Genomic DNA, 14,245 nt, shown 5'->3' on the forward strand with positions numbered 1-14,245 from the left:
TCCCAGTACATGCATGTCTCACGAAGATTCCAGGGCAGAATAGGATCCCAGTACATGCTTGTCTCATGGAGATTCCAGGGCAGAATAAAACCCCAGTACATGCTTGTCTCATGGAGATTTCAGGGCAGAATAGGATCCCAGTACATGCATGTCTCACAGAGATTCCAGGGCAGAATAGGACCCCAGTACATGCTTGTCTCATGGAGATTCCAGGGCAGAATAGGATCCCAGTACATGCATGTCTCACGAAGATTCCAGGGCAGAATAGGATCCCAGTACATGCTTGTCTCATGGAGATTCCAGGGCAGAATAGGACCCCAGTACATGCTTGTCTCATGGAGATTCCAGGGCAGAATAGGATCCCAGTACATGCATGTCTCACGAAGATTCCAGGGCAGAATAGGACCCCAGTACATGCGTGTCTCATGGAGATTCCAGGGCAGAATAGGATCCCAGTACATGCATGTCTCACGAAGATTCCAGGGCAGAATAGGACCCCAGTACATGCTTGTCTCATGGAGATTCCAGGGCAGAATAGGATCCCAGTACATGCTTGTCTCATGGAGATTCCAGTGCAGAATAGGACCACAGTACATGCTTGTCTCATGGAGATTCCAGGGTAGAATAAGACCCCAGTACATGCTTGTCTCACAGAGATTCCAGGGCAGAATAGGACCCCAGTACATGCTTGTCTCATGGAGATTTCAGGGCAGAATAGGATCCCAGTACATGCATGTCTCATGGAGATTTCAGGGCAGAATAGGACCCCAGTACATGCTTGTCTCATGGAGATTCCAGGGCAGAATAAAACCCCAGTACATGCTTGTCTCATGGAGATTTCAGGGCAGAATAGGATCCCAGTACATGCATGTCTCATGGAGATTTCAGGGCAGAATAGGACCCCAGTACATGCTTTTCTCATGGAGATTTCAGGGCAGAATAGGATCCCAGTACATGCATGTCCAATGGCGATTCCAGGGCAGAAAAAAGACCACAGTACATGCTTAATGAAGTATATATAATGGTCAAATAATGTCCGATCTTTGGTCCAGTGATATGTTGATTGTCAGTAGTGAAAGTAGAGAAACACCATGCTTTTAAGACCACGGTACCAAGGTACCAAAATAAAATGTCCTGATCGGCACAGTATTCTTTGTCTGAGTTGGGTATTCATGTTAAACTGCGGCATTTTTTTCTATGGGCTAGCACTATAAATCGGCACCAGTCCGGACTAGTACAAGCAACCACACACAGACGTGCGTACACATCGCTATATAAGAGCAATAACATTGGAAGTGACGTTAAACCCCATTTCATCTCACCACCATGGTACTTCACAGGTTAATTCCAGAATATAATGTCAGTTCATTGCAATCAAGATAGGTGTATACACACAACACATAACTTGTCATACTGCAGCCGAACATGGGTAATTCTTAATAATCAATTTATAATCACATAATCGATAATGTTATCGATACGATTATCCAATCCGATAATGTTGGTATCACAATCTGATAAATGTTTCAATTAGGGGATCTAGAAGTAGATACTTTTAATAAGCAACATGCATCCCTACAATAAACATTTTCCTGTGAAGGTCCGGGTTAGAAATGGTTTTCGGAAGCCCATGCTTGCCGTATAAGGCGACTATTCTTGTCGTAAGAGGTGACTAACGGGATCGAGTGGCCAGGCTGTCTGACTAGGTTGATGCATGTCATCGTATCCCAATTGCGTAGATCGATGGTCATGATGTTAATCACTGTGTTGTATGGCCCTGACTTGATGATTTACCGCCGTCATATAGCTCTAAAATAACTAAGTAGTATGTGTTTCCCTGTGTGGTGTTGTGTACATACACGTGGCTACCAATCATTTAGAGCTCCAGTAAACTACGTTTATAACGAACACGTTTATAACGAACTGACGGATATAACGAACTTATTTTTTTTCGTCCCTATCATGTGCTGTATATATGCTGCATATATGCTCATAACGCACAACGGTTATAACTATAATTAGTGATCCCTTTGAGTTCGTTATATCCGTAGTTTACTTAATACGGAAGATGGATCGGCTCTCTCGAGCATTGTATTGGTACTCGGTTTGAAAAGTTACTTCTATGAGCGATATTAAGTCTTAAACATTGATAATTTTAGGAATGACATTTATTCTAAAGAGAGTATTGCCAATGTATGTTTCTACATTGTAAATATTTTTCAGAAGAAAATACGTATTATTCTCGCCAGTCTCACATAATACAGTTATTATTCCTTATATGTGATATTTACGGATGCGCACTGTTAATAATCATTATGTATCGACTGTAGATCCTGCTTGTGCACATGAAGACCTTTAGGTATTACGATGTAACATTGGTTTCAGAGCTTGAGGCTTTATTCGTGCATCTTAATCCCCATGGCTTTGTGTTGGTATTCACTTAAGTCGAGTTGATCGGTCTTTAGCTATTCATAAAAGGTGCTAAGGTCACTAATAACACTAATTGTCAAGAGATTTTCACGGGAGCTGGTATTGTGTGTGTTTGATAAGTGCATTATATGACATGAGGAGTGTTATGTGGAGTAGAGGTATTATTGACATCACCAGTTAGGCACACGTGACTGAGTTACCTGACAGAATGACCAGTGTAGGGGTAGTTTACACCGTGCAGGTGGCCGGCTGTTAATCTCACTGCTATTACATACACCAGTTATGTAGTGAGCTTGATGTGTTTTGTTGATGAGCTGGTTGGGTCGCCTTGTGGCTTCTCCATGGGGGCAACGTGAGCATCCCTGTCTGTCCCGTCCGTCCGTCCGTCCGTCCGTCTGTCTGTCCCACCCCGTCCGTCCGTCCGTCTGTCCCGCCCCGTCCGTCTGTCTCTCTGTCCCGCCCCGTCCGTCTGTCCCGCCCCGTCCGTCTGTCTGTCCCGCCCCGTCCGTCTGTATGTCTGTCCCGCCCCGTCTGTCTGTCTGTCTGTCCCGCCCCGTCCGTCCGTCCGTCCGTCTGTCCCGCCCTGTCCGTCTGTCTGTCTGTCCCGCCCCATCCGTCTGTCTGTCTGTCTGTCCCGCCCCGTCCGCCTGTCTGTCTGTCTGTCCCGCCCCGTCCGTCCGTCTGTCTGTCTGTCCCGCCCCGTCAGTCTGTCTGTCTGTCTGTCCCGCCCCGTCAGTCTGTCCGTCTGTCTGTCCCGCCCCGCCCGTCCGCCCGTCCGTCCGTCCGTCCGTCTGTCTGAGTCACACACTCACTGACTCGCTCTTCGCAAACTTGGACGGGTTGTTCTCCTCCATCAGAACAATGGTTCTTCACATCAGTCATGCTGTATCAGCTGTTGTAAGGGAATGTGGCTACAAGGTTCTAACAGATCCACCTCATTCACAATGTCTCACCTCTTGTGACTACCACTTGTTTTCCAATTTGAAAAAGAACATCTGTGTCATGAGTCATTTAACGAGAATCAATGACTGGTCACTGACGTGATGGGCTGGTTAACAGACCAGGATTTGACCTTCTACAAAACCTGATAACTGAGATGGATCAAGTGTATTGAGCTGCAAGGGGGAAATAATCCAAGCCTACCACAGTGTTTCAGCTCCTTGTATGCTGGGCTCGGAATGTTTGGGTACTTCTTCGTTTTTGATGACCAAACGGGAAATACATGTTCATAGGTCTGCGAATGCTGAAATACTCTCATGCTTATAGACATAGAAATGAAATCACTACATTGGATGTTATAAAACATGGTAATAACACAGAGATTAATAACACACTACCTGACCTGTTCCTATTGATGTGAGTGACAATTATAATGCCATGAATCTGAGTAAGGGAGTATGGTATTACGACGCTTTTAGCACTATTCAGCAATATCACGGCGGGGGACACCAGAAATGGGCTTCACACATTATTCCCATGTCGGGAATCGAACCCAGATCTTCGGCGTGACGAGCTAACGCTTTAACCAGAAGGTTACCCGACCGCCCCTCACCAAGCCTGAACATCTACACTGATTCCACCGAGTCGTCTCACGACAAGCATAGTTAGCTGGGGATACTGGAACAGACTGCCCCCAGTCTAGTGTCCAAAGTGTCATGACTTCACACATCGTGCCCATGTGGGGAATCGAACCCACGTCTTCAGCGCGACGAGCGAACGCTTAAACCACTTGGCTAAACCCCATCCCCATTCCCATCCCCCCCACGTCACAAAACAAAACTCTTTCGCTCACTTTTACTGTTTTTGAACTCTGAATTTTCTCTCTTTTTAGTTACACAGAGGATGGGCTTTAACAACTCTTAGATGTTACGTGGGTTGGTTGTCTTGACAGATTTATGGCAAGGAAACTCCATATGAATCGGACTCGGAATGTTTGTAATAACCAATTTGCCATCCTGTCAAGCACGGATTATTCAAGACGGACAAGATCGATGAGACGCTGTGATCCTGTGATCCTGTGTTGAATCCTGCTTCTCCAGTGTGCTGTATGTCCCGTGTGTTAAGTATTGAATGTCTTGTGACGCCGACAATCAGAACATCGCAATTGCTCTTTCATTGGAGCTTACTGTCTCGTACAAATGCATACGGAATGCAATGCCCTATCGTTCTAATAACGTGCTTAGTTGTCTAATGTAGGCATTTAGCTTCTCTACACTGTTTCTTATCATCTTTCCGCCATGTTGCAGTACTGCTAATTTGGCGTATATCTAAATCAGAATCACTGTCACCAATGACGTCGACGTGAAACATCACGGTACCGACACTCACTCACCACCATCTGCATCATTAATTACCATCGTCAGCATCGAAGTTAATGTCAACGACGTGTATTTGGTTCCCCCACACATTACGCACCCTGTTCAATTGTCTCTTGCCAGTTTCAGGTTGATGTGAAGACGTTATAATCAGCGCACTGTCTGGAATTCCCTTGTCTTAATTAGGGTAAGGGACGGTCGGGTAGCCTTGTGGTTAAAGCGTTCGCTCGTCACGCCGAAGACCCGGGTTCGATTCCCCACATGGGTACACTGTGTGAAGCGAAGCACATTTCGGGTGTCCCGAATCGTGATATTGCTGGATTATTGCTAAAGGCGGCGTAAAACCATACTCACTCACTAATTGGGGTAAACGTATGCTCCTGGACTTCAATACGTCATCAAATTAAAGTTAGCAGGCATACAATGTTACTGTCTAGGATTGCCTTTTGGCCCAAGCTTAGTCCTCCTTTAAACAGACGCGCCAAGGTATCACCCACCCACTTAGTCATTCAATTACTCACTCACTCACTCCATGCCGAGCCAGGATCTGGTGAATGTTGTTCGAGTCCAAAATAATATATGGTTATGGATTCAAGCGGTGATGCATCAGCATCGTAACGTGCTAGAGACGTTCTCGGAAGTTGTATACGTCTAAGACCACCAGTTTGGGATTCCTCCACATAGAGCTGATATGCCTTTATTTCAGAATGCTGTTCACAGCGGCATTAAGCCAGACTCACCCATCATCACTATTAACCCCCACATTCACACCACCTGCCTCCCTCTCTAACACCACACCAGGGCTGAAGGAGACGTGCAGGGTGGGTCCCTACATGCAGGTTTGCTTGCTTGCTTGCTTGCTTGTTTGTTTGTTTGTTTGTTTGTTTGTTTAACGCCACACTCAGCATTATTCCAGCTTTATGACGGCGGTCTGTAAATAATCGAATCTCGACCAGACAATCCAGTGATTGACATTATAAGCATCTATCCACGCAATTGGGATACGATGACATGCATCAACCACCCGATCTCGTTAGTAGCCTCTTACGACAAGCATAGTCGCATTTTACGGCAAGCATGGGTTGCTGAAGACCTCTTCTGGCCTGGATCTTCACGGGTCTGATAACAGTGATACTATATATATGATATTACCACATAACTTAAAACGTCTTTGAAAACTAACAGAAAATAGTTTAATACTGTTGATCCCGGATGGATTGGTGAATAGGGGACTTTGTAATATTTGTAGTCATTTTTCTACCACCGTGGGACATCCGGCATAGAGTTCGCCCCCAGCAACCTATGCTTGCCGCAAAGCATTCGTCACCACTCGCCCCTTTCCGTAACCTGCAAGAAGATTCGGCTTGTCCCGGAATAACACGAGTTGGTCATGAATGGCCGCAAGAGGTGACTCAAATGGATCTTTTCTACCCCTGATGTTCGGGGTTGTCATCCAGGTGACACACGCAGTACGTGATGTAAGTATCTATGTGAAATCGATTTCTTCTGACCGCTGAATGACCCCGTCACTGACCATACAAGCGTTGTAGCATTAGCCTAGCCGACCGCTCCAGTTATAGAAATACATGTGTGTTAATCGTATTATGTAATGTGCGTCCATACGGGTTGTTTCCGTTTCTTTATAGGCAATTCATTGACAGGTTACACATATTTATAGTTTTAACGGCAAGTTATGTAACTGTTCGTTAAAAGAAGGCCACATTGTCTGGTATGTTTGATTCTTAACCCACGTATTAAGCCCCAGACTCAAAATCACAGAGATTAGGAAAACATTATAGTAACCATTTTGAATGTTACCAGGAGTTTTGATTTGAAAGCTAATTGTTGTTGTTGTTTTCTTTTCATCTCTGCAATTTTTTGTGCCAATAATAACGCTTAAATGCACTGTATTAAAGTATCAAATGTGATTTTCTAAACGCCAAACTGTTGGTAAATAAAGTGAATACAACATATTGTGAAAACACGCATATGGTGAACACAAGTATATAGTGGAACCATTCCACTTGGGTGACGCATTTGGGTCTCTAGATTTCTCTAGAGATTTAAAAAATATGTTTCACTCATTTCAGCCATACCTGTGTACTTGATCATGTCAAGTCCAAAACATTCACGTCATAAAAATAAAAACAAGTCAGCCATTTCATCATTTTCACAGCATTTTTTGTACTTTAAACTTGGAATTTTGGGTCAAAATGCCTTCATTGTCATCAGTTTACCCCATCCGTTCATCTATGTGACTGATGTACTAGTATTTCTAGTATTTATATTAAATGTATGTCTTATTTACCTTAAAAATTACGAATTAATTTTTAGTTTTACTTGTACCCCAATATGCCTGCTACAGCTATAGAGGCTCTGAGCTGTTGTATCGACGATAACATGGGTGACGTTTGCTAAAAAGTAAAGGAAATGTTTCTCGGAAATCGGAGCGTCATTTGAAATCTTGATGGAAATATATTATTCTAATTTCCGCGTGAAATGAGTGAGTGAGTATGGTTTTAAGCCGCTTTTAGCAATATTCCAGCAATATCACGGCGGGGGACACCAGAAATGAGCTTCACACATTGTACCCATGTCGGGAATCGAACCCGGGTTTTCGGTGTGACGAGCGAACGCTTTAACCACTACGCTACCCTACCGCCCTTCTCGTCAAATGAAGCAGACTGTGTTACCCTTGACAACAGACCTTGTATTTATGGAGTTCTGTATGTGCCCGGCCGTGTTCGTTGGGATTCTTCCTGGTAAAAAAGGACTAAAACTTGTTCCTCCCTCGTCACTTATGTCCCATTTCGGGTGTCCCCGTTCTGATATTGCTGACATGTTGCTAAAAGCGGCGTAAAACCAAACTCAGTCACTCATCACTTGTGAATTCAAAAATTCATTTTAAAAAGACCTACCTCCCACCTCACATTTAATAAATATGTGCACGAGATTTTCATTTGAACTTATGGATTTCAAGTTTTTTTATTGTTTAGCCTGCTATTTTATTGTCAATGGACGCCGGACAAGTTTACTTAAGGCAAGTTTCTGTTTCTATGATACTAATATATGATATAATATACTATTAATTATCATAGAAAAAACTACCGCTGTGTGTCCCTTTCACAAGAAGTCTGTCTGGCCTGACATGACACATAAAATATATGAACTGATGTGTTGTAACGTCAAGTCATTAATGCTAACACTTTACAATAGCACCCAGTTTGGTCCGGGTTATAATAGAACTTCAGCAACCCATGCTTGTCGTAGGAGGCGACTATGCTTGTCGTAAGAGGCTACTAACGGGATCGGGTGGTCGGGCTCGCTGACCTGGTTGACGCTTGTCATCGTATCCCAATTGCGTAGATCGATGCTCATGATGTTAATCACTGAATTGTCTGGTCCAGACTCGATTATTTACAGACCGCCGTCATATAGCTGGAATATTGCTGAGTGCGGCGTTAAATAACAAACAAACAAACAAACGTTAGTATAGACATTTAAGAAGCTGATCAATGCTAGAGCTGTTACATTATAGCTACAGTTAGATGGAGTCACGGTGAAGGATTACATACATGCAGTTCATACACTGACGTCATCAGGATATCATTAAGATAGTGTATGCTTCGTCTGTCTGATGAAGACTGCAGTGACATTTTCAAATGTCAGTTGAGCACTTGCTAATCTGCTGTCAAACTGTTGGTCTGTATTGATGGCCAGGGGAGCTCGGGAGAGACACAGGGAGATGTCAGTGGTTTTATTGGGTTAAGGACCAGTGCAGCATAAAGCTAACGTTTTATTCACATTGTGACAGACAGACTGTTTTATGCCGAGGTTCACAATAGTTCAGGGGGCACGGGTGACCCAGTCGTCTAAGGTGACGCAATTCGCTGTGCAGAGTTGCGTCCCTTGGGCACGCCAGAAACCTATGATTGTGGGTTCGAATCCCGGTTCGGTTATTATTCTAGGTCTGTCAGCTTTATACCCGTGCTCGTGGGTTTCGCCAAAGTGGTAAACGTCTAAGACCTGCATCACTTCGGGCTTTCCTTCCACATATATAAGCTGACACGCCGTGATATAACTGGACTACTGTTCAAACCGGCGTTAAACCCAACTCACTCACTCACTGACGTCATCAGCACGACGACAAGCCAGGGTGCGGGATACAGAGCGATCTCAGCGCTAAGATGATCGTAACGCCCATGCCTTAGCATAGACTTACGACAATCAAAGTGTTGAGGTTGTTTTGTACAACGACACCCAGGTCTATTCACATTCACGACTTTGTTTGACTGACGTCATCTGGTGCATACGGTAAGCTATATGAATTGATGCATTGTATACAGCCCACGCGCCATGGTGGTATGTATTGTACGTGGCATAAAGCACTCCTGCACTTACCTGTAGCCTTTCGAGGGGAACATTGTCCCAGAAGGAACTATTAATATCCTCAACATTACAAATCGACACGCCCCAAAATACACTTCCGAAGATCAGCAGATCGTCTCATAACGTAAGTCATTTTCATTCGCACTTCAAACTAGAGAAATCTTATCGACTGATGACAGACAAGCTATATGCGTACACACACGGGGTTGTACCAAAGCGTTGTTGTACAAGAGGCATTAGCCTGTCTTATAGTCCCTGAACCATATTATTTTCTCTCCCGCCATCCCTTACTGTAATGATATAATTCTTCATTAAGCGAGTCTAGATTTACCACAGGTTCCATCTCACTGGGGCTCCTTTTCAGTTAAAGGAGCCGTCGGGTAGCCTAGTGGTTAAAAGCGTTCGCTCGTCACGCCGAAGACCCGGTTCGATTCCTGACATGGGTACAATGTGTGAAGCCCATTTCTGGTGTCCCCCGCCGTAATATTGCTGGAATATTGCTAAAAGCGACGTAAAACCATACTCACTCACTCATTTTCAGTTAAATGTGCTTGTTTGTTTCTATGAAAATCATATATTGGAGACTAAGCGTTAGTCTATGTAGGTGTGTCACAACATATAATGACCCCTGATTTCAACACCACTTGGGATAACCACGACCTCTAGGATTAGTAGTGTATACCGCGGTGTAGAGTCACATGCTGTGTTGACATGCTGTGTTTACTCGCATTCTGCTGAAACTACTTTAAGCTATTCCATACATATGGGCCTTTAATGGGATACGTGGTTATTGGGTCCTAGCCTTGACACATGAGGGAAAAGAACTCTAGTCTAGTGGTTCAAGCGTTCGCTCGTCACGCTGTAGGTCCGCCTTCGACTCCCCACATTTGTAGGGTTTTTGAAACCTATTTCAAGTGTCGCCTGTCGGGATCAACTTGCAGGAATAGTGCTCACGACATGTGTGAATCAATACTCGCTCACACATTCACCCCACTCCGACAATGTGTATTGATCTTTGCCCTATAACTGCGCCCTGCTCACTTGAGTGAGTGAGTGAGTGAGTTTAAGTTTTACGTCACATCGGCAGTATCTCAGCCATATAGTGACGAGAACAACTGCTCACTTGAGCAGTTCGCCGTACTTCTGTATAGTAGACTAGATGTTAAACAGGGATCCCCCATACCTTAACACCTTCAGATGTATTGTGTTTATTGTAGCATACGTTGGTTTTCTCTTTAGGTCAGTGAGTGTGAGGAAACGAAACATTGCATCGGGGTGGTGTTCCGTAATAAAAAACTACCGTATTCGACGTAATAAGCGCCCCGCTCTAATAAGCGCCCACGGCGATATTTGCAAATATATTAGCTAGTGAACATCCCTTCCGATTGATCAATGTACACAAGACTTATTTATTCTTGTATAATACGTGTGTTTTATACATTCTTAATTATGGGAAATTAGATTCTGGAAAAATATATCTGTCATATATAAACATTTCAGGCTGTCAGCATAAACCACGAAAATTACGATCTTTCAACCCTGTTGTTTTTCACCAAAATAATATTCTAATACGAGACCCCTTTTTCTAATTTTGAGATGGCCCTGGGCGCTTATTATGTCGAATACGGTATTCTAATAGTCGCCTCCATTGAATATTGTCAAACGTTTCCTAAAATCCATAGTCAAAGGTCTGCCTCGAAGACTACTAAACAGCAGCAAACTTCACTCTCTCCCTCCACCACCACCCCCCCTCTCTCTCTCTCACACACACACACGCACGCACGCACGCACGCACGGACGCACGCACGCACGCACGCACGCACGCACGCACGCACGCACGCACACGCACCAATGGCCAAAATATAATGCATATATATTAATAGGTGTACTATTTGTAAGACGTAGTTTAATTTGAAACCCTTCAGACGTATTTAACGCTGCCGTCAACACGAGTGCGCCAGATCCCCACTACAATATGTCTCACAAGAAGAGAGGCCTCGCCTACATCATCACCAACTCTGACTTTGACCACCTTCCTCATCAACCCGGAAATGACGTGGACGAGGAGAGACTAATAAAGGTATTCGGGACGCTGTCGTTTGACGTCACACCTGTCCGTAATCTGACGGTCAAAGAAATGGTGGACGGAGTAGAGAAAGGTACACACCCAGGTGTAGGTCAAGGTCATTGCCAGCGTATACTTCCACAGTAGTGACATTTGTTTGTTGTTTGTAACGCCGCACTCGGCACTATTCTAGCTATATGACGGCCAGGACCAGTTAATCCAGTGACATGCAAGTTAGTGAGCATGTGAGTAGGCCAGGCCAATTCTACCCCGGATCTTCACGGGGGCACAGTAGTAACACTGCTGGTGATGGTAGAATTGGTGGTTGTGCTACACATGGTGATTGCTTTACTCATAATAAATTACTACAACAAGAATAATAATAATACGATAATGCTACTACTGATGTAAGTATTTCGTCTGAAACAGAAACCAGTTTTGTTGTATGTTGTAACCGTGGTTGTAGTCTAGTTTGTAGAAACTAAAGAAACTGGAGTAGGAGCAGTAGGAGTGGTTGTAGTAGTAGTAGTAGCAGTAGTAGTAGTAGTGGTAGTATTACTAGTAGTAGTATTACTACTGGTAGTAGTAGTAGTAGTAGTGGTGGTAGTAGTAGTAGTAGTAGTGGTAGTGGTAGTATTACTAGTGGTAGTAGAAGTGGTAGCAGCAGCAGTAGGAGTAGTAGTGGTAGTATTACTAGTGGTAGTAGTAGCAGTAGTAGTAGTAGTGGTAGTAGTAGGAGTAGTAGTTGTAGTATTACTAGTGGTAGTAGTAGTAGTAGTAGTAGTAGTAGTGGTAGTAGTAGTAGTAGTAGTAGTGGTAGTAGTAGCAGTAGGAGTAGTATTAGTAGTAGTAGAAGTGGTAGTAGTGGTAGTAGTAGCAGCAGCAGTAGGAGTAGAAGTGGTAGTATTACTAGTGGTAGAAGTAGTGGTAGTAGTAGTAGTAGTAGTAGTATTACTGACGGTAGTAGTAGTAGTGGTAGTAGTAGTAGTAGTAATAGTAGAAGTAGTAGTAGTAGTAGTAGTCGAAATCACGACTCAAATGTTAAAACATCATTTATTCCAGTGTCCATGATGGATCATACGAATAACGACTGTTTTGTCTGCGTGATTCTGTCGCACGGGGAGGAGGACAAGGTCCATGGTACTGATGGTCCAGTGGAAGTCACACAACTCTTGGCTCCATTCAGAGGAGATCGCTGTGGAACTCTAGACGGGAAACCAAAGCTCTTCTTCATACAGGTACCTCCTCTGTCAAATACAATCCAAGTGCAAACGAATTATCTCAAAGAAATCATGCCATCGCTTATACTTGTGGTCATTTTGAAATATGACGTCTTCAGTATTTTGCTTAATACTGTTAACTTTTTTGATACTAGGCTTTTAGAAGTTGGAATACTAAGTAAGGATAAGAATTTATGGATGAACAACTTCTTTATTATGATTAGGAGCGACGTTTCGGTGTAGGTTCTAAATTGTAACGCTCTTAATTGTAAGAAGTTGTTCATCCATAAATTCTCATCCTTACTTAATACTGTTAGCTTAATGTGACTGTTCCACGTGGGTATGGAGAATCATTTCAATAATATTTTAGGAATTTAACAGGAACCTGGCATTAAGTAATAATCATTACTATATTTGGACCATATCAGGTGTCTCCCACCATGATATTGCTTGAATATTGCTACAAGCGGCGTAAAACAATACTCACTACTATATTCCAAAATAAAATTACCAGAAAAACTTCCGTCCTTTGAAATTAAAGGTCTTGATATTATTATCTTCTTTACAAGCGTTATCAATGACCACAAATCTTTAACGCCGTTACAGCATTAACAGGTATTGCAAAATCAACATTATATTTGATTTTTATAAAACCAAATCCCTTGGAAACTACGAACTCGTCTTGAGCAATCATTCTATAAAGATTGTTTACCTTTTTAGGAGCCATTAAACAAATGAGTATTATACCTTAACTTGTTTCTTCTACACGCGCGAGGGTGCGCCAAATTGTCATCCTAGCCTATCTGGTATGAAATGACAAAGAAATCTAAGATTGGTCTGTTTTTATTACCAGACTTGTGGAAAGAAATTTGATGACTGGGGAGATTTCGCGGATGCGCTAGACATGAAGGGAGATGTTGACGATGATGAAGAGATGGACGATGGTGAGCCAATAACCTACGGAGTGCCGATAACGGCGGACTTCCTGATTGCTTACTCCAGCGCAAAGGGTAAGTGAGACGACTGTTGTTATCAGTGGTTTACACATGTCACTGTATCCCAATCGCGTAGATCGATGCTCATGATGTTAATCACTGGATTGTCTGACACAGTATACTGACTCCGAGCTTTTCAGTTCTTGTTTTAGCCCCTTAACGCCGAGCGTCATAGCTATAGATGCATCAATCACTCACTCCCATATGTAATATCACAGGATCCCGACCGTCCACCAACCAGAGGAAGGGTTCCTGTTACATACAAGCACTGTGCGAGGTTCTAGAAGAACACGGGATGAAGCTAGAACTAATGGCGTTACTGACTCAAGTCAACAAGAAAGTGGCCTTTGGTTGTCTGTCCAACGTTCTACCTTCACCCTACACCCATGGCAAGAAGCAGATTCCTTGTATAACTTCCATGTTGACAGGGGAAGTGAGGTTTCAACCAAAGTAGCCATTTCTTCGTTTCATGCTATCAAACACCGTCCATGTTCGTGTAGGTAAAGCCACGTGTAGGTTAAGACACGTGTAGGTTGACACACGTGTAGGTTAACACACGTGTAGGTTAAGGCATGTGTAGGTTAAGACACGTGTAGGTTAAGACACGTGTAGGTTAACACACGTGTAGGTTAAGACACGTGTAGGTTGACACACGTGTAGGTTAACACACGTGTAGGTTAAGGCACGTGTAGGTTAAGACACGTATAGGTTAACACACGTGTAGGTTAACACACGTGTAGGTTAGCGCACGTGTAGGTTAAGATACGTGTAGGTTGACACATGTGAAGGGTAAGTCACGTGTAGGTTAAGACACGTGTAGGTTAAGACACG

The sequence above is a fragment of the Haliotis cracherodii genome, unplaced genomic scaffold, assembly GCF_022045235.1.
Source record: "Haliotis cracherodii isolate W230 unplaced genomic scaffold, xgHalCrac1.p SCAF_2, whole genome shotgun sequence".
In the NCBI taxonomy this organism is placed as follows: Eukaryota; Metazoa; Mollusca; class Gastropoda; order Lepetellida; family Haliotidae; genus Haliotis; species Haliotis cracherodii.